The sequence below is a fragment of the Rousettus aegyptiacus genome, unplaced genomic scaffold (assembly GCF_014176215.1).
Source record: "Rousettus aegyptiacus isolate mRouAeg1 unplaced genomic scaffold, mRouAeg1.p scaffold_m13_p_3, whole genome shotgun sequence".
NCBI classification, from domain to species: domain Eukaryota; kingdom Metazoa; phylum Chordata; class Mammalia; order Chiroptera; family Pteropodidae; genus Rousettus; species Rousettus aegyptiacus.
In genome coordinates, this window is record NW_023416306.1 from 97,260,914 (window position 1) to 97,281,396 (window position 20,483).

At 40.4% G+C, this 20,483-nt stretch overlaps 1 pseudogene; it reads left to right on the top strand.

The window, feature by feature from the left end:
* Positions 1–15,657: 15,657 nt before the first annotated feature.
* Positions 15,658–15,776, top strand: LOC118601206 (annotated as a pseudogene).
* The last annotated feature ends 4,707 nt before the right edge of the window (positions 15,777–20,483 follow it).

Here is a 20,483-nt window from a genome sequence, read left to right on the forward strand (position 1 = left end):
TGGTAGGCAGCTTCCAAAATGGCTTCCAATTGTCCCTGCCTCCTGGTATTCACACCTTGTGGAGTCTCTGCTCCTGGAGTCTGGGATAGATAAAGTGACTTGACTTTAACCAACAGAATATGGCATAGGTGATGGGATGTCACTTCTGGGATCAGGTTTCGAAAGTTATGCTGTCTGTCGTGCTAGTCTCTTCTCTGTTGCTTTCTCAGCTTGCTGCTTTGGTGAAGCAAGCTGCCTTATTGGAGAGACGCACATGACAAGGGACTGAGGACAGCCTCTGGCCAACAAACAGCTAGGAACTGAGGCCCTCAGTCCCATGCTGCCAACATTTACTGAGTGAGTGTGCAGGCAGATCCTTCTCAGGTCGAGTTCCCAAATGAGACTGCAGATCCTCGGCCAGCACCTTGATGGCAACCTTATGACAGACCATGCAGCGGAGGACTCAGCTACACTGTACCTGGATTCCTGACCCATGGAAACTGTGAGATAATGAATGCATGTTGATTTTTGACGTCAACCACGTGTTGGGGTAATTCGTTATGCAACAATATTTAGCTAATATAGCACCTTGCTCGATTTCCTGCCATTCCTTGTATTACTCCCTCAATTCTCTTACCAGTTTTTCCAGGGGATTCTTTCTTAATACATCACTTGCATTTGAACCTTCCCTAAGACGCTTGGTCCTAGGCAGCAGATTCTAGGATGGGATTCTAAAGTTGGATAACTTACCAGTTAGATGTCAATGAGAACCATCACTGTAATAGGTGGAGTTCTATAGTATGGCATGCTGTACCCTTGCAAATATTAACACTTTTACCCAGGATGAATTGAGATGGAGATATAGATGGAAGGGGGTGTTCTGGTTTCTGCACTAACTCTAGTAATTGAGAGATTTGAGGGAAATAGTAATTAAAAGGACAGTGGAGGAGTTGGTTGATTTTGAGTGCTTACTAATGCATAGAAGAGAGAAAATGACAAACTTATTACCAAAATAAAGTAAGGTGTGAAAGTCTGAAGGCCTCTGGTGCAGCAACTGGAGGGTGGACCACACTTAAGATAAAGCTCAAGATCTGAGTGTAAGAGCCATGGAACTTCAGAGAATACTACATTAGCAACTTCTCTCATGTGAAAGTCAAGATCCTGACAGGGAAGGTGTGAAACCCTGAGGTTTGGGATGAGGACAACTGGGTACACTAGAGACCATTGCATTGCCAGATTCTCCTGAACCTCTGGGCCTGCAGAAATGGAACATTTCCTCTTGCTAGAGGACAGCAGCACCTCCTCCTGTCTAAAGACTGTACAGAGATTGCAATTGCTTCCTCATGATCTGCCTTCGCCTCCTTTCCTGGCCATTAGACTAATACTTTTGGTCAAATATTATCATGTCCCAACTGGGGAAATGCTGGCCCTGCTGAAAGAGAAAGGAGCTGAGCTGCGGGAACTGGCTAGTGTGCTGGCTTGGGCATGGATCTTGGGAGTGATGGCCTGGGAGTGTAGGTTACGGAGTTAGATAAGGAGAGAGTTTGTTACTGTGAATACATTCTCCTGTGATTCAAGATTTGATGTTCTGGCAAGTGCTTCTGGAGCCAGTCTCAATATGCTGCTGGATGACTCCCAGAAGCTTGGAAAAAGAGGTAGCCCACAGTGAAGGAGGCAGAAAGGCCAGAACTACATTGGCATAATGTTGAGTAAGGGATTAAAAGTTTCAGAACAGTGAGCATATGTGCTGGTTATCAATTTATTATCTCTTAGCTCCAAATCCACTTTTTCTTTTCTGTTCTGCTTTGTGATTTTGGAGCTGGACTACGTGTAATCATTTCTCTTTTGCCATCTAGTATAATATTGATCTTTAGCAGTAGAGGGTGCTGGAGGGATACTGCACAGTATAGGGAAGGTGGGAGCTTCTCTGCCTGGTTTCGGAGTGCTTTTTTTCCTCACTTTCTTTTCCCTCCCATGGAATGCTTGCTAACAGTGGGTGGAGGCCCAATGGCGCTCACTCCCTTACAAGTTGCTGTGGCAATTTAACAGTCTGCTTGCTGTGCACCGGCCCCAGTAAATTTTACTGGTAATCAAAATGGTTTGGCCTGCAGGGTTCTCTCACGGAGGCCAAGTGATCATGGTGTAATGATAAATAAAAAAATCGGCAGTCTGCTAGAATATCGCTTCATCTGTACAGCAGAAAACAGCAATAACAAAATGAACTCCAGATACGGTGGCCAACAAACTGATTTGAGTTGCCACAATGGAGAGTCATGACTATCCACCCATTTTCCATACCTAAGCCATTCATGGACTCAGAGTCCCTTGATGAAAGGACACTGAGTCCCCTGTGAAGAACCTTGCAATGTTGCCACAAGCATATTCTGTGAATCTTCCCCCAAGCCTTTCCTAGTGGGACTGTTGGCCATTTACTAGAGTGACTGTACATTGAGGGAAAGGCAATATTCAGACCTTTTGGTTGTTACTAGATACTGGTTCTGTATTGATGCTAATTTCTGGGGAAGCAAAATGCTACTGGGGCTCAGCAGTCAAAGTGAGGACGTACAATGGTCAGGTGATAAATAGAAACTTAATTCTAACTCATGATGGCCCCAATTGATCCATGGAACCTTTCTGTGGTTATTTTTCCCAATTCCTGAATGCAATATTGGAATATACACAGTTGGTAACTGGTAGAATACTTACATCGGCTCTATGACCCATTGGGCTAAGGGCTGTTCTGACAGGCAGGGCTAGATAGAAGCTTCTAGAACTCCCCCTCTCTACCAAGGGAGTAAACCAGAGGCAAAAATTCATCTGTAGGTAAGTTATAGGTATTATTGCCTCAAAGACTTAAAAGATGCGGGTTTGGTGATACCCAGCGCTTTCTCATGTAATTCACCTGTTTCACCTGTGCATCGTTTGGATGCATCTTAGAGAATGGCAAAGAATATTGTAATCTTAATCAGGTAGTGACTCTAATGCAGCTTCTACCTTGGATATAGAATCTTTACTACAGCAAATTAACACGGCCCCCGGCACATGGTATGCAGCTATAGACCTAGCTCATGCTTTTCTACTCGTATCAATTTGTGTGGACCATGAGAAGCAGCTTGCTTTGACCTGGAAAGGCCAATAATATACCTTCCCTTTTCCAGGCCCCTAGGAATCTATATATCTTTCCCCAGGACAACATTGCTTTTCATATAAAATGGATGACCAGGAGTACTGCCCCAAACTCTTTTCCTTGGTCTTGAGAGGAGGCATGTGGATGCACTGTGAGAGTGGGCCAAATGTGTCAGTGCGTTTTTCATTGCATATTAATGCCTCGTGGAGAGCATCCACTGCAGAGGAGACACTGGGCAACCAGGTTATCATGAGGGCTCATCTCATAGTGTCAGCCAGGCTTTGTCCTTGGTCACCTCGCATTTGTACAAGGGGCCTATAAATGGAGGTGAAAGTTATACATGTGTTGGGCTCTCTTTCACTAAGGTTGATCTAGCTATTGCCACTCATTAATATTTGATCTGTTTGGATGATCTGTCCATATCCGACAATGGGGTACTTAGGTCCCCTACTACGATAGTGTTTTGGCCTGTTTCTCCCTTTAGTTCTGTTGGTAATTGATTTATGTATTTCGGGGCTTCCTGATTAGGAGCATAGATATTAATAAGTGTTATGTCTTCTTGGTGCATGATTCCCTTTATTATTATGAAGTGTCCCTCAGTATCTTTCTTTACCTTTTTTGTTTTGAAGTCTATTTCGTCTGATATTAGTAATACTATTCCTGCTTTTCTCTGAATGCCATTTGCTTGAAATATCATTTTCCACCCTTTCGCTTTGAGTCTATATTTGTCTGTGGAGCTGAGATATATCTCCTGGAGGCGGCATATGGTTGGGTTTTGTTTTTTGATCCATTCTGCAACTCTGTGTCTTTTGTTGGTGAGTTCAGTCCATTTACATTTAAGGTGATTATTGAAATATGAGGTCTTCTTATAGACGTTTTATCTTTTGCTTTCTGGTAGCTCGATGTTTCCATTGCTTCCTTGTCCTCGTGTTTCTGTTTTCTTTATTTTGCTTGGCTTTTGTGGATTTTGACTCCGGTTCTTCTTGTTTTATGTTATATACTTCAGTTCTGAATCTTTGGCATGTGGTTACCATTACAAATATGTAAGGGATAGTTTATATATATATAGTTATCCCTTTTCTTCTGTGCGTGCCTTATCTCCATTCCCCTTTGTGAATTTAGATCTTTGAATCCCCCCCCCTTCAGTCATTCTTATCTCAATTTGTCCCTATGTATGCTGAACGTTCATTATTATCTTGTGATAACAATTCTCTTCTCATTATTTAAGCTTATAATGCCCTGTTCTTAATAAGAGTTGCACTTGTCTGCTTCTATTTGCTTGATAGTCACTTTACTCCTAATTATGTATTTTTTTAAATCATTTTATTTTGGGTGAGCTGACTGCTTTCAATATTTCCTGTAGTGCAGACCTTGTAGTGGAGAATTCTGTCAATTTTTGTGTGTCTGGAAAGGTCTTAAGTTCTTCTTCATATCTAAAGGAGAGCTTAGCTGGATACACTATTCTAGGCTGGTAGTTTCTTTCACTTAATAGTTTAACTAGTTGATTCCATTCCTTTCTGGCTTGTAAGGTTTGCGCTGAGAAGTCCGAGGATAATCTAATAGGTTTACCTTTATAAGTTACCGTTTTATTCTCCCTGGCTGCCCTGAGAATTCTGTCTTTGTCATTGATTTTTGATAATTTTAATAGACTGTGTCTTGGTGAAGGCCTTTTTGGGTTGAGATAATTGGGTATTCTGCTGTTGACTTCTTGAATTCTAAGCTCCAGCTCATTCCTTAGATTTGGGAAATTCTTGTCCACTATTTGTCTGAAAATGCTTTCTAATCCCTGTTCCTTTTCCTCACCTTCAATAATGCTCATTATTCTTATGTTTCCTCTCCTGATGGTATCAGCTAGTTCTTAAATTTCTCTTTCATTATTTTTTCATTCTTCGATTTCCCTCTTCTTCCTTCTGATTTATTTCTAGATTTCTGTCTTCGATATCATTGATCCTTTCCTCCATTTGGGCGACTCTATTTCTCAAGCTTGCTATTTCATTTTTCAACTCTTGCAGTGTGTGTGTGTGTGTGTGTGTGTGTGTGTGTGTGTGTGTGTGTGTTTTATCTCCAGAAGATCTATTCCATTCTTTTTGAGGGTTTCAGTCTCCTTGCTCTGCTCATCTAGTTGTTTTTTTCAATTCTTGAAATTGTTGATATGACTCATTTCAGAACTCACTGAGTTTTTTCATAAGTACCATCTTGAATCCTCTGACATTTAAGTCACATATTTCTATGTCCGTAAGCTTATTTTCTGGAGATTTTTCTCTTTCTTTCTGAGATGCCTTGTCACCTTGTTTGTTTGTGGTGTTTAATGAACTATTTCTCTGCCTGGATATTAGTGGAAGTGTATTTGGCATTTTTCTAGATAGAAGATTTATTATATAGAGTCCTCTCTTTAGCCTGCTGCAAAGAAGGCACTTTTCTTTTGGTTTTCAGTAGGTGGCATCTAAGCCTCTTGGATCCCTGTTTTATATAAAGCTTTAAAATGCCTTTTTATTTTCTGATTGATATTTAATCATGCTCACTACTCTCAGTTTCAGTCCCTGCAGTGTTCGCAACAGTTTCAGTAGCATTGTCTCAGATTCCCCTGGAGCTCCACGGTATTTGGTCATGGAGAGTTTGAGGGGAGGGGGCCTCTGGGTTGAGGGTGGGGGATGGTGGCTCAGCCTTGGTTTTACAACTGGAGTTGGTAAAATCAACTGTTGTTTCTCTGCCGGCCACTTCTCTGCCATCTGTCTTGATATCTGGGCCCTGCTGCCAGCCAGCCACGGGGAGCTCACAGTTTTCCCAGGCAAGGGTGTTCAGGGAAGTCACAGCTCCTTCTCCTCTCCCCCTCCTCCTGCAGGTAGCTCTGGTGTCTGTGAGAGGCAGCTTCTTTGTTTCTCCCAGTCTACCGCCTGACACCCGGGGCTCTGACCTGTGGTAGCTCTTATGCACAGATCCCACGCTCAGATGTGCTCGTGTGCAGTTTGGGTGTTTCTTGTTGAGTTTTAGATGTTCAGCTTATTGTTGTTTCAAGGGAAGAGATCTAGGAATGTCTCTCACTTCACCATGTTTCCAAAGTAATATTTGATCTGTTAGCAGTAGAGATTGAGTCTGAGTCCTCAATACAGCAAGCAGCTGAAGGGGACCAAGCAGGTACTTGGTCACCAGTTGATTATATCAGATACCTTCACCCTTGAAAGGTCAACAGTTTGTCTTATTTTTTAATTTTCATTTTTCAATTAGAGTTGACATTCAATATTTTATATTAGTGTCAGGTATACAGCATAGTGGTCAGACATTTATATAATTTACAAAGCGATCCCCCCAACTGGCCTAGTACCCATCTGACACTATACACATTTATTACAATATTATTGACTATATTCTTAGTGCTGTATCTCACATCACATGCCTAATTTGTAGTTCTTAAATCTGTCATCATTTTCACTGTGCTCCCTCGCCACTCCCCAAACTGACAATCATCAGTTTGTTCTCTGTATCTAGGAGTGTGTTTTAATTTTTTTGGTTTATTTTGTTCCTTAGATTCCACGTATAAGTGAAATTATATGGTATTTGTCTTTCTCTGTCTGACTTATTGCACCTAGCATAATACTCTCTAGGTCCATCCATGTCATTGCAAATGGTAAGATTTCATTTTTTAGGGCTGAGCAATATTCCATCATATAAATGTACCACTTGTTCTTTATCCAATTGTCTTATGATGGGCACTTAGGATGCTTCTAGATCTTGGCTGTTGTAAATAGCGCTGCAGTAAACATAGGAGTGGATATATCTTTATAAATTAGTGTTTTGTATTTCTTTTGATAAATACCTAGAAGTACAATTGCTGGGTCATGGGTAGTTCTATTTTTAATTTTTTTGGGGAACTTCCATACTGTTTTCCATAGTGGCTGTACCAATTTGCAATCCCACCAACAGTACACAAGGGTTCCCTTTTCTCTACATCTTCTCCAACACTTGTTTTTTGATTTATTAATGATAACCTTCTATCAGGTGTGAGATGATATCTCATTGTGATTTTAATTTGCTTTCCCCTGATTATTAGTGACGTTTAAGATCTTTTCATATGTCTATTGGCCACCTGTATGTCTTCTTTGGAAAAATGTCTATTCAGGTCCTTTGCCCATTTTTAAATTGGATTGTTTGTTTTTTGGGTGTTGAATTGTATGACTTCTTTATAAATTTTTGATATTAATCTCTTATTTGTTGTATTGTTGGCAAATATCTTCTCCTATTCAGTAGGTTGTCTTTTCATTTTGTTAATGATTTCCTTTGTTGTGCAAAAACTTCTTAGCTTGATGTAGTACCATTTGTTTATTTTTTCTTATGTTTCCCTTGCCTAAAAGATACATGAAAAAAACTATTACTAAGAGCAATGCCAGAGAGTTTAGTGCCTATGCTTCCTTCTAGGAATTTTATGGTTTTAGGTCTTACGTTTAAGTTTTTAATTAAATTTGAGTTTATTCTTGTTTTTGGTGTAAGAGGTGTTTCAGTTTCATTTTTTTTACATGTCTCTGTTCAGTTTTTCTAACATCATTTATTGAATAGGCTGTCTTTACCCCACTGTATATTCCTGCTTCCTTTGTCATAGAATAAATGAACATATAGGCGTGGGTTTATTTTTGGGTTCTTTATTCTGTTTCATTGATCTATGTATCTGTTTTTATGCCAGTACTATGCTGTTTTGATTACTATAACCTCATAGTGTAGTTTAATACCAGGTTATCATGATACCTCCAACTTTGTTCTTTTGTCTCAAGATTGCCGTGGCTATTTGGGATCTTTTATGATTCTATATAAATTTTAGGGTTATTTGTTCTAGTTCTGTAAAAAATGCCATTGGTATTTTGATATGGAGTGAGTAGTAGTGACATTTTAACAATGTTAATTCTTCCTATTCATGAGCACGGTATATGCTTCTATTTATTCTGATTTCTTTAATTTCTTTTTTTGAATGACTTATAATTTTCTGAGAACATGTCTTTTACCTCCTTGGTTAAATTGACTCCCAGGTGTTTTATTCTTTTTGATGCAATCGTAAATGGAATTGTTTTTTTAATTTCTCTTTCTGATAGTTCATCATTGATGTATAAAATTGCAACTGACCTCTGAATATTAATTTTGTATCCTGCTACTTTATCGAATTCATTAATGAGTTCTAATAGTTTTTTAGGTGGAATCTTTAGGGTTTTTTTTTTTTTTTATATATATAGCGTCATGTGATGTGCAAATAATGACAGTTTTACTTCTTCTGTCCAATCTGGATGACTTTTATTTCTCTTTCTTGTCTGATTGCTGTAGATAGGACTTTCAATACTATGTTGAATAAATATGGTGAAAGTGGACATCCTGGTCTTATTTCTGATCTTAAGGAAAACATTTTTAGCTTTATCCATTGAGTATGATGTTAGCTGTAGGTTTGTCATCTATGGCCTTTATTATGTTGAGGTATGTTCCTTTTATTTGGACTTTGCTGAGAGTTTTTATCATAAATAAATGCTGGATTTTATCAATAGCTTTTTCTTCATCTATCTACATGATCATATGACTTTTATCTTTTAATTTGTTAGTGTGGTTTATCATATTAATTGACTTATGGATATTGAACCAACATTGCATCCCAGCAATAAATTCAACTTGATCATGATTTATGATATTTTTAATGTATTGCTGAATTATGTTTGCAAATATTTTGTTGAGAATTTTTGCATCGATGTTCATCAGGGATATTGGCCTATAGTTTTTTTTCTTTTCTTCTTCTTTTTTTTTTTTTGGTAATGTCTTTGCCTGGTTTTGGAATCAGGGTAATAGTGGCATCATAAAATGAGTTTGGGAGCCTTCCTTTCTCTTAAATTTTTTATGAATAGTTTGAGAAGTTTAGGTGTTAATTCTTTTTTGAATGTTTGGTATAATTCACCTATGAAGCCATCCAGTCCAGGAGTTTTGTTTTTTGGAAGTTTTTGATTACTGATTCAATTTCTTTGGTGGTAACTGGTTTGTTTAGATTTTCTGTTTCTTCTTGACTCAATTTTGGGAGATTGTATATTTCTAGGAATGTGTCCATTTCTTGCAGATTGTCCAGTTTGTTGGTGTATAATTGCTCATAGTAATTCTTATAATCCTTTGTATTTCTGTGGAGTTCATTGTCACTTCCTCTCTTTCATTTCTTATTTTATTTATTCGGGTCCTATCTCTTTTTTCCTTGATGAGTGTAGTTAAAGGTTTATCAATTTAGTTTGTCCTTTCAGGGAACCAGCTCTTGGTTTCATTGATCTTTTGTATTGTTTTTCTAGACTCTATTTCATTTATTTCCACTGATTGTTATTATTTCCTTCCTTCTACTAACTTTGGATTTTGTTTACTATTCTTTTAAGTGTAAGGTTAAATTGTTTATTTGAGATTTTTTTTTTTTTTTTTTTTTGCTTGAGATAGGTCTGTGTTGCTATGAATATTCCTTTTAGGACTGCTTTTCCTGTGTCCAATAGATTTTGAGTTTTTATATTTTCATTTTCATTTGTTTCTAGGTATCTTTCCATGTTTTCCTTTATCTCATTAACTCAATTCATTTAGTAGCATGTTATTTAGCTTCCATGTATTTGTGTATTTTCCAGTTTTTTTTCTTGTAGCTGATTTCTAGTTTCATACCATTGTGGTTGGAGAAAATGCTTGATATGATTTCAGTGTTCTTAAATTTATCGAAGCTTGTTTTGTGGACTAACATGTGGTCTATCCTGGAAAATGTTGCATGTGCAGTTGAGAAAAAAGTACTTTCTGCCGCTTTGGGGTGAAAACTTTGAAAATACCAAATAAATCCATCTGATGTAGTGTGTCATATGAAGACATTGTTTCCTTGTTGACTTTCTGTCTAGAAGATCTGTCCATTGGTGTCAATGGGGTGTTAAAGTCTCCTACTGTGATTGTATTACTGTCTATCTCTTTCTTTATGCTGGTCAATATATGCTTTACATATGTAAGTGATTCTATGTTGGGTGCATAAATGTTAACTAGGGTCATGTCCTTTTGTTGTATTGATCCCTTTATCATTATGTAATGTCCTTCTTTATCTCTTATTATAGCCTTTGTTTTAGAGTCTATTTTGTCTGATATAAGTATTGCTACTCCAGCTTTCTTTTTTTTCATTTCCACTTGCATGAAATATCTTTCTCTATCCCTTTACTTTCAGTTCGTATGTGTCATTTGATCTAAAGTGGGTCTCTTGGAGACAATGTATGTATGGGTCTTGTTTTCTTTTCCATTCAGCTACCCTATGTCTTTTGATTGCATTTAATGTGATTATTGAACCCCTCAGCATTTCTTATAATACTGGCTTGGTGGTGATAAATTTCTTTAGCCTTTTCCTGTCTGGGAAACTTTTTATTTTACCTTCTATTTTAATTGATAGCCTTGTTTGGTGAAGTAGTCTTGGTTGTAGGTTCTTGTTTTTCATTGCTTTGAATATTTCATGCCAATCCCTTCTGGCCTGCAAATTTTCCTTTGAGAAATCAGCTGACAGTCTTATGCATGCACTCTTTTAAGTAACTAGCTGCCTTTCTCTTACTGCTTTTAGGATTCTTATTTGTCTTTAACCTTTGGCATTTTAATTATGATGTGTCTTGGTGAGGCCCTGTTTGGGTTCCTCTTATTTGGGACTCTGTGCTTCCTGGACTTGTATGTCTATTTCCTTTGCCAGGTTAGGAAACTTTTCTGTTATTATTTCTTTAAATAGGTTCTCAATCCCTTGCTCTCACTCTTCTCCCTCTGGTGTCCCTATGATACGAATGTTGGTATGCTCGATGTTGTCCCAGAGGTCTCTTAAACCATTCTCATTTTTTGGATTTTTTTCTTTTTGCTGTTCCAATTGGGTGTTTTCTTGCTTCCTTGCTTTCCAAATCACTGATTCACTCCCCTGCTTCACTGGTCTACTGTCAATTCCTTCTAGTGTATTATTCATTTCTGACTGGTTCTTTTTTGTGTTTTCTAAGTCCTTTCTTATGCTTACCATCTCTTTGTTGAAGTCCTCACTGAGATCAACTATTCTCCTTCTAAACATCCTTATAACTAGTATTTCGAACTCTGTATCTGGTAAGTTGCTTTCTTCTGTTTCATTTAGTTTTTTTTTTTTTTCTGGAGTTTTCTCTTGTTGTTTCATTTGTGGCATGTTTCTTTGTTTTCTCATTTTAGTTGCCTCTCTGTGTTCAAATCTATGTATTAGGAAGTTATGTCTCCTAGTCCTGGCCAGATGGCCTCATATATTAGGTGTCCTTTGTGGCCCAGTGGCAATCTTCCTGATCACTTGTGCTAGGGGCTCTGGGTGTGTTTCTTGTGTGAGTTGTGTGTGTTCTCCTGTTGTAGCTAAGCCTTCATTGCTGTTAATATGTCAGTAGTTGGGATTGACTCTTGGGCTGACTGGCTATGAGGACTGGCTATGCCCACAGGGTATGAACTGCTGTGTAGGCGCTGATCCCTTAGAGTGGAATTCACCCCAGCAGGCTCATGTACCTGTCAAAACCACCCTTTGGATATGCTGCTTATGGAGCTAATCAGGTGATGCTCTGTAGTGGTCTGATGCCAGTCTCTGGGTGTGTTGGTTCTGTGGCCCCTTGGGAGGGGCTCCTTTGCAGGCCAAGGTCAGCTGCTGCCTTTGATTGCTCAGGGCTACCTGGTAGGAGCTGCAAAGTGATCCATAGGTGATTGCTGCCTATGCTGGGTCTGAAGGCAAGTGGGAGAGGCCACTCTTCAAGCCAAGGCTGGTTGCCTCCAGGACTAGCTTAACAAAAGGTCAGTGCACCTCAAGGCCTGAGGCTGCCTGCCAGCTGCTTGTCAGGCTCTGCAGCTGAAAGAATCTTTGGGTGGTATGTGAGACGGGTAAGGCAGGGACCCAGGGAGTCATTAGGGTAAAGTAAGCAGACTTTACCCCGCCAGTGTGGATTCAGGTTTAGTGCCAGTTCTGAGTCTGTGGCCTCCTGTAAAAGTCTCAGGTCACAACGAGGTCAGCTGCTGCCCTCTTTGGGCCTGCAGGCACCTGAGATCTGTTCAAGAAATACTGTACCTCTGGTTGGTGTTGGTTGCCTGCCATTGGGGTCAACTCTGGAGGTATATAAGCAGAGGCCTGTTGATTATTGCTAACAGAGCCTCTTGCTGAGAGGTAATTTGTGAGTTGGGTGGGTGGGGTCTCAGGGAGCCATGGGGTAGATTGAGCCAATCCCATCAGGGCAATGCGAATTCGGATTTGGTACCAGTGCTGAGTCTTTGGCCTTTTACAAAAGTCTCATATCATACCTAGGCCAGCCACTGCCTATCTCAGACCTGCAAACCCCAAAGATTTGTTTAAGAAACACTGCATCTTGTGCTGACACTGACTGTCTGCTTCTGAGAGTCTCTCCAGAGATACTCGAGCTGAGGACTGTTGAATGCACCCTGTGCTGAAAGCACAGGATGGGGCTGCTTTTCAGGCAACAAACTGTTCCTTCAGTTTAGCCTGCACTGGTGGTCGGCTGCTGAAATTCTCTCTAGAGAGCTGAGGGCTATTGATTGCAGTCAGATGCACGGACCTGGAGAAGAGCAGGGTGGGGCTGATTGCCTGGAAATGAGCTTGCCAGGGGCAATTCGTGAGTCAGGTGGTGCAGAATGTCAGGGAGCAAAGGGGTGGATCCACCAGTCTCACTGGGCCAATGCAGATTTAGCACTGGCCGTGTGGGGGAGAGTTCCACACAGGCAAGATGGCACCCATTGTGGATGCTCCAGAAGGGACCTGACAAAGGAACAATGGCGGCTGTCCCTCCGGCCCTTGACCCGAACGATGCTTCGCAGCGCAGTCTTTCCCCAACTCAGTCTTTCCCCGTATGTCTCTTGCGACCCTGGAGCTGCTGATTCTCTGCTGGAGCCCAAGATGTGTCTGTGAGCCAGTGAGTCTGCATGGGCCCTTTAAGTGGGACACCTAGGATTTCAGGTTCCTTGCGTCTCGCCCAAACTCTTGGAATTCCCAATGATTTTACAGTCAGATTTTGTGGGAACTCCTCTTCCTGGGACTGGAACCTTGAGCTGGGAAATCCCTCTGTGGGGCTAGGGCCCTTCAGGGGGACTTTTGGGTGTGTTGCTTGTGGGGCTAATAGTGTGGTGCTCTATTGAGATCTAACACCAGGCTCTGGGTGTGTTGAGTCTTGAGCTCCTTGGGAGGGGCTCCCTGCAGGTGGAGGTCAGCCATCGCCTGTGAGCAGCCCAGCGCTACCTGGTAGGATCTACAAAGTTGTCTGTGGTTGATCACTGTCTGTGCCAGACCTAGAGGCATGCGTGAGAGGCCATATGGCAAACCAAGACAGGCTGCCACCAGTACCAGGCCTGGGGCAGCTCAACAAAAGGCCCAGGGCACCCCAAGGCCTAAGGGTGCCTGCTGGCTGCCCATAAGTCTCAGCAGCTGAAAGAACCTCAGTGGTAACTCGAGTTGGATGAGGTAGGATCCTAGGGAGTCACCAGGGTGGGGTGAGTGTGTTTCCCAGGTTAGTGAAGATTCAGATTTGTTTTCAGTGCTGAGCCTGTGGTCACCTGTGAAAGTCTCAGATCATACCGAGGCTAGCCACTTCCCACCTCTGGCTTGTGGACCCCCGAGATTGGTTCAAGAAATACTGTAGCTCAGGCCAGGGCTGGTTGTCGGCCACCGAAAGTGTCTCTTGAGGTACATGAGCTAAAGCCTGTTGATTGCTGCAGAAGGCGCACCTTGCTGAGAGCATAGGGTGGAGCTGGTTGCCTGGTAACAAAATTTCCAAGGAAAATTTGTGAGTTGGGTGGGGTGGGCACATGGAATCACAGTGGTGGAGCAAGCAGATCTCACCAGGCCAATACACAATTAGATTTGGCCGTGTTGGGGGAGGGCTCAACACAGGCAAGATGATGCCTGCCTAGAGGCTGCACAGGAGGAGGGCTCAATGAAGGGACAATGGTGGCTGTTCCTCTATTCCTCAGTCTGTAGCCACACAACTCAGTCTTTCCCAGTATGTCTCTGGCACCTCCCACACTGCTGTCCCTTTGCTGCAACCCAGAGTGAATGCCTGCGAGTTAGCGAGTCTGTACACAGGCCCTTTAAGGGTTTCCAGCTGCCTTCTGTCTTACCCAGGTGATTGGAAGCCCCACTGATTTTTACAGATTTCGTGACGACTCCTCTTCCCAGCACTGGAATTCTGAGCTGGGAGTCTTGGTGCTGGGTTGGGGTTCCTGGCTCCTCCAGGGGGAACCTCTGCAGCATATCCTTCCCAATGATCAACCACCACATGTGGGTGTGGGACCAGCCCATTTTGTGTCTCTCACCTTTCCTACCAGTCTTCATGTGGCCTCTTTATATCATTAGTCATAAGACTTCTGTTCAGCTAGTCTTCAGATAGTTCTCTAGGTTGACTGTTCCATAATTTAGTTGTAATTTTAATGCGGAAGAGGCAAGCATAGCATTTACCTACTTGCCATCTTGACCAGAACGACTAAGACTCTCAACAATTTGTCTTAACTGGAATAAAACTATATTCTAGGTATAGATATTCTTTTTCTGTCTTCAGGTCTGCAGCCAGTACCAATATCCAAAATCTTCCAGGATATTGAATTTACCACTATCTCAGGGCTCTCAGTGTGCCTGATGTACCAACAAGGGATCTCACATATCACCTTGACCAAAGTATACTCACTTTATGTGAAGGAGGTATAACAACAGACATGATTACGGAGTCACTAATTTTACCATATAGTGCATAGTATGCTGACAGATTGAAAAACATTGGAATAGCTTCTTGAAGGGATGGCTAAAGTGTCACCTTGAAGATGATAATCTACAAGGTCAGAACACTGTCTTTCAGGGTGCAATATTTCTTTTGAGTCAATGACCATTACATGGTTTTGTGTAGAGCATGAGTCTAGGTTCCAAGGGATGGAAGAAAGAGTGGTCCTTCTTGTCATCAATTCCAGTGACTCAGATGGGGAATATGTGCTTCTTGTCCCTGCAATTTTAGGTTCTAGAGTTCTAGAAGTTCTGGTTTCCAGATGGGGATACTGCCATCAGGAGTCTCAGTCAGAGTCTTACTAAACTTAAAAGTATGTTTGTACCTTAACATTTTGTGCTTTTCATGTCATTGGATTAGTAGGCTAAGAAAGGAGTTATACTAGCAGAGGTAATTGACCCTAATTATCATGAGGAGGTGGGTTTGCTACTACTCCATAATGAGGACAGGGAAGAGCATGCTTAGAACTCAGGAGATCCACTGGTATGTCTCTTGGTACTCTCATGTGAAAAAGGAATAAATAGATGCTGTGGCCTGACAGAGCATAGCCATGGACTCAGACTCCTCATGGACGAAGGTCTAAGTCATCTGCCAAGCAAGCGACCTAGACCAGCAGTAGTGCTAGCCAAAGGGAGAGGAATCTAGAATTGGTGGTAGAGAATTTAGAATGGGTGGTATCAATTATAGCTTTGAGACCAACTGCAGCAGTAGAGACCATGGCTTGTCTTACTAACTTCCTTTTGTAAAGAGGATCATACCAATTGAATCAAATTAATAATAAAAATAATTGTCTATGACCATGCCACCCTGAACACACTTGATCCTGTCTGATCTCGGAAGCTAAGCAGGGTTGGGTCTGGTTAGTACTTGAACGGGAGACTACCTAGGAAGACCAGGTGCTGTAGGCATTTAAAAAAAACACACACAATAAAATAAAAATAAAATATTAAAAAATAATAATTTATAGAGTTCATATATTCTTGGCACTGTTCTAGATGCTTCACATTTGTAAGCTCACCTAATTTTTATAAAACTGTATGAAGTTGGTGGTATTATTATGATAGTTTTACAGATGGAGAAACTGAGACCCAAGTTGAAGTAGCTAAGTGATCAAGAATTGAGGAGGATGTGGATGATGGAGTAAGTTTTGTATGGAATAATCAAGAAGGAATTCCTAAATAGGTTTTTGACCCTTTGCTTCAGGGTGGGTTGAATAAATAGAATTAGGGGTGAGGGGAGGTGGCTGCAAAGAGGACAAGTGTTCCAGTGGGAGGTGTATACTTGAGTAACAGATACATGTATGGTGAGTAATAGATATATGAGTTTGGCCAGAGGGCAAGATTGTTGATGTTTAGAAGGAATAGGAGATAGAGTTTTAAAAGTAGAACTGGGCCATACTAGGTAGAGTTCTGAAGCCAAGCTCAACATTTTGGATTTTGTTTTTGGCAGTCATGGAAAATAACTGAGGGCTTTTGAGGGCGTATGTAGCATAATCAAGGAGCTCTCTAGAAGAGTAATTTCCAAATGATGGGTGATAAAACAGGTCCTGGTCTGGCTGCCTAAGAATCATTGGGAAACATTCTAATAATACAGATTCCCTGGGACACACCTCAAGTGTATGTCGCTAAAGACTGTTTTTTCCCCCTTTCATTCTCCCCAATAGCCAGGTTCTGTTTCCACTTTTTTTTTTTTAAATTAAAATTATTGAGGTGACATTCATTAATAAAACAAATAGTTTTTAAGTGTACAATTCAAAAATACATCATATATAGATTGCATTGTGTTCACCACCCCAAGTTAAACTTCTGTCACCAAATGTTTGACCCCCTTTATGCCTTTCTACCTCCCCCTTATCTCCCTTCCCTCTGTTAACCACTAATCCACTGTCCTTGTCCATGAGTCTCTGTTTGTTATGTTTGTTGCTTTCAGTTTTATATACCACATATGAGTGAAATTATAAGGTTCTCAAGTAGTCAGACAGAGAATGTTGTTTCCACTTTTAAGTGAAGTCCCCTTTTCTGCTTTGTGGCATCAGTTAGTTGTGACTTCTGGCTCATGTGCCTACTTTGCTTGAGGTTACTCAACTCCATCCTCAAATGTTTGGCAACATCAGGTTTTTCCTTCTTGAAGTCTCTCTGATAAGACTCAGGAGGATCACTCTCTTCTCTTTGGAGTCCAAAAATAAATTGAATCCTTCTGATAATTTCTTAAAGACAATTTTCAGATTTCTTTTTGCCTTCTCTTTTCCAAGCTAAATAGTATTTGTCTTTTTAAAGGTTCCAATTATGGCATGGTGTCAAACCTTCACTATTTTGCCAAGTTCTAGTTTTCCTGTGATCCTCTTAGACTGTGGCACCCAGAATGGCATACAATGCTCTAGATATTCTGATCTACATAGAGTAGAGTGAGACCGTTACCCTTTCTCCCTCCACCCATGCCCAATCTAGGTTTCATAGCTCAGATGCATTTACAGCCCAGAAGCTCCATCACTCTATTGCTTCTTGTAAAGCCTATGGCCACTAAAGTCACTAAGACTTTTCCATTCTAGCTCCTTGTCTTTAATTGTATATGCAGTCAGTTCTCAGACCTGAACTCATTATTTTAACTGATTTATTATCCCATGTAGCTTTTTTGTGATGGGCAATTTAGTGTAATATTGGCACAGTTGTGATTCCATCCTTTTCTCTTTTTCTTTTTAAAATGACACAAACCAGTATTTGCTTTTATATTTTAATGTGCTAGTTTTAGATATATCTCTTTGTTTTGTCATATATATACCTACATACATATTTATCATATATAGCAAGATATTTTGTTTGTATGTTTTGTCATTAGTCACAAAAGAATATGAATTCGCAAAATAGAATTTGGTTTTGTCCTTTTAACTGGCAGAAAGATGCCCTGGTCATTGTTTTTTTTTTTAGATAGGAGAACCCAGAAAGAAAATTGATATTGTGGACATGGATATAATGTGATAACATATTCTTTTTAAAAGATTAAGAAATAATACACATACCATAAAATTTGTCTTTTTTGAAGTGTATAATTCAGTGGTATATTCACAAGCTTGTGAAACCATCGCCATTGTCTGATTCCTGAATATTTTCATTACCTCAAAGAAACTCCGTCCCAGTTAGCAGCTGCTCTGTACTCCTCTATGTCCCAGCCCCATTTGGATTTCTGACTCCCTGCCACTACCTGTGGGTGGAGATTTGAGCCTTGTACTCTGAGAGCTGTCTGGCACCTTTTTTTTTTTCCTTAAACTGTGTGTGTGTGCGTGTGTGTACGTGTGTGTGTGTGGGGGGGGGAATTGTGCATTATTTGCAGAGTTACAACCTCTTATCTATTGAGTTATACTGGGTTGTTAGGAAGAGATAAACTTGTTTCGATGGAAAGGGGCTTTCGCTCACTGTCATCTCCCCTACCTGGACTTCAGTTTCTTCAATAGTCATGTTACTCTTTCCAGTTAAATGCTCATTCTCTTTAAAGAAAAGAAAGAAGCAAAATAAAAGTTGAGCAGTTTTTTCTCTATGATCTGTTAACGTAGCACCAGAATCTCTACTTAACAGACTTCTATCTTCCTTTTTCTTGCTCCGAAGGAAATCATAAAAACTCTTTTTCCTCACCATCCCAGCATCATTTGTGTATGCTGAACTTTAGCCTTCCTGAACAGTTCCCATTGATTTGTGACAACTTTTGCATTTAATCTTTGTTTTGGGTCCCTTTGCCCCAATCTGTGGTATGCGTACTCTAAATCTGAGCTTGCTAGGACACTTCCGTGTAGCCACATTAGTCCTTGCTCTGTTTTCTTTCCAGGAATAATTCCTAGAAGTTAGGCTGGAATTTTATTTTTGAAAATCCCATTCTCTCTGTATAACCTTGGCTTGGAGAACCACAGACTGTGGCCCCATAGCTATATTTTTTTTCTGCCGTACGGTGAGAGGGCTTGTGCCCAACTACACAGCTTTCCTTTTCCTAACAGTCATCAGTCCAGGATGACAAAGTCCCTTTTTTCCCCAAGGTTCCTGTTACTTTATTTTCACCAAAGAATTCTCCTATGTTAGTCCAAAAGAGTAGTTTACGCTGATTATTTCCTTCACCTCTGAGAAATCATACTGTCAGGCTGAATTTGTCAGATGCATTTTTATAAATGGAATAGGACACTGCCTTTATAAGATCTTTGTCGTATGTGATCATTTGTTCTTTTATAAACATTCATGAAGTACCACTTGCAGAAATACACCTGAGAGCAGCGATGAAAGGAAAAGAGGAAGGTTATATGCTGAGCTGATGGAAAACAGGGCCACATAGGAACACACTGTGTTTCTCTAGATGATGGCATTTTAACCACTACTTTTTGAGAGTAGTCAGCTAATTTGAGAGTAGTTGGCTAATTTACTTAGTTTCCCATGCAGTTAGATGATTAAGTTAGAACTCTGGCTCTACCCTAATTATATGACTTTGGGCAGGTTATTTATCCTTACTAAGTTTTGGTTTCTTTGTTTGTAAAGTACAGATAAGAATACTTATCTTGTAGAATTTGTCATAGATTAAAGATAGCTGCAAATTTTTTTGACACTCCTCCCATTGAGAGGTAAAATGTATATCTCTGCTTTTTAAATCTGGGCTCAGTGATTGCTTGGTCAGTGGAATATGGCAGAAGTGACAATATTCCAGTTTCTGGTATAAGAGAGTGGCAGTTTCTACTTCCTCTTCCTAGGAAAACTTTCTCTAGGTGTCCTGAGCCACCATGTAAGAAGTCCAGATACTCTGAGACCACGGTGCTAGAATCTCAGTATGGGACAGTTCTGGGTAAGCCCAACCTTCAATCCAGCCCCACCCAGTGACTGGTCTGTGAGAGAAGCCAATTTGGACCCTCCAACCAGCCTTTCCATGAGCTGAATACCATCAAATGTCTCGTTGACTGCAGTCGATGTCATGTGGAACACAGGAATTGCCCAACTTAGTTTTAATAGAATTCTTGGCCCATAGAATCATGAGATATAATGATTATTATTTTAAGCTATTCAGTGTGCAGCAATAGAAAACTGGAAAAGAATTTGGTGACTGGAAGTGGGGTGCTGCTTTAACAACAGAACCCTAAAACATGTGGCTTTGGGACCGGGTGACAGGCAGAAGCTGAAAGGCCTTGAGGAACATGTCAGGAAAGCCGGGAAGCCATTTAAGAGACTAGTGGTGAAATCTGGTACAACAGGGAGAAAATTGGTTCTGGAGGTTGGAAGAAAAGTGACCCTTGTTGTGTAATGGAGGAAAGTTTGATATTATTTGTAGCACTGTGGAAAATAGAACATCAACCTAACAAACTGGTGGATTTGGATAAAAGAGATTTTTCTGGCAGAATGTTGAAGTTGCCATTGGCGTTTCAGAGTCACTTATGATAAGTTATGGATAGAAAGACAAAAGCTGAATAAGAAAAAAAAAGAAAAAATTTTGCACTGTTCAAACAATTTTTAAAGGAAATACAAGGGACCTGGAACTTAATGGGTTTGAAAATAAAACTTTCATCTCCAGGCTCTCCAATGACAAAAGATTTTTGAAGTGAAAAATGACCTCAAGTTCAAGTCATATCAAAGGTATGGCTCTAAGACCCTTTG